At 38.0% G+C, this 920-nt stretch overlaps 1 pseudogene; it reads left to right on the forward strand.

Moving 5' to 3' along the window:
• The first annotated feature begins 642 nt into the window (after positions 1-642).
• On the forward strand, positions 643-756 carry LOC114239121 (small nucleolar RNA SNORA70; annotated as a pseudogene).
• Positions 757-920: the final 164 nt, after the last annotated feature.

The following is a 920-nucleotide window of genomic DNA, read 5'->3' on the forward strand; positions in this document are numbered from 1 at the left end:
AAAAAAAAAAAAAACCCTCACACCCTTTGAAAAAAAAAAAAAAAAAAAATTGCAATTCGTCCTGACTCTCCTTAGACCCCAATCCCTGCTTTATTTTTCTCTGTAGCACTTAATCATCATCCAACATACTATATAATTTACTACTTTTCTTATTTGTAATTTTTCCTCCTAACATGTATATTCCATGAAAGCTGGGATTTTCTTGTCTGTTTTATTGTCTCCTGTACCTTCAGTGTCTGGAACAGTATTGGTGCCTGATGGGTGCTCAATAAATACTTATTGAGTGAATGAGTCTTTGTATTTTTTCTAAGTCTGAATACTTTACAATGAGCATGTATAGTTTTTGCCTCTCTCCCTGTTACCCTGCAATTTTTATTTCTTTTAAAAGAGAAGAAAATTAGGAATGAAGACAAATATATCAAGCAATTAACAGTGGCTAAATCTGCATGATAGGAATATGGATACTTATTTTTTTCTTTGTTTTTATCTTTAAATAACTTTAATTTCCAAAAATTAAAGTAAAAGTTTTTAAGTAAGAATTACAGTCAGCTTGACAGCTGATCACAGGAATTTGTCTCCTCTGGAACTCTATGAAATAACAGAAAAGGTTTTAAGAAGAGAAAGAAGAAAAAAGGACAGCATTTGCTTCCAATTCAGCCGACTGTGCTCTTTTCCCCTTGGGGGCCCAGTGTGCAGTAGCTGCAAACAGCAGCCTGTTGCCTGTACAGGTTACCCTAAGGTACCTTGAAGACAGCCCTTTCCAGTGGACATTCATGACTGACATGCTGTCCCCAATCTAGGCTCCAGACAGGTATGCACGGGGCCTTTGGAAAGCCCCAGGGCACAGGGGCCAGGGTCCACATTGGCCAAGTCATAATGTGCATCTGCACCAAGCTGCAGAACGAGGAGCATGTGATTGA

The sequence above is a fragment of the Balaenoptera acutorostrata genome, chromosome 13 (assembly GCF_949987535.1).
Source record: "Balaenoptera acutorostrata chromosome 13, mBalAcu1.1, whole genome shotgun sequence".
Classification (NCBI taxonomy): Eukaryota; Metazoa; Chordata; class Mammalia; order Artiodactyla; family Balaenopteridae; genus Balaenoptera; species Balaenoptera acutorostrata.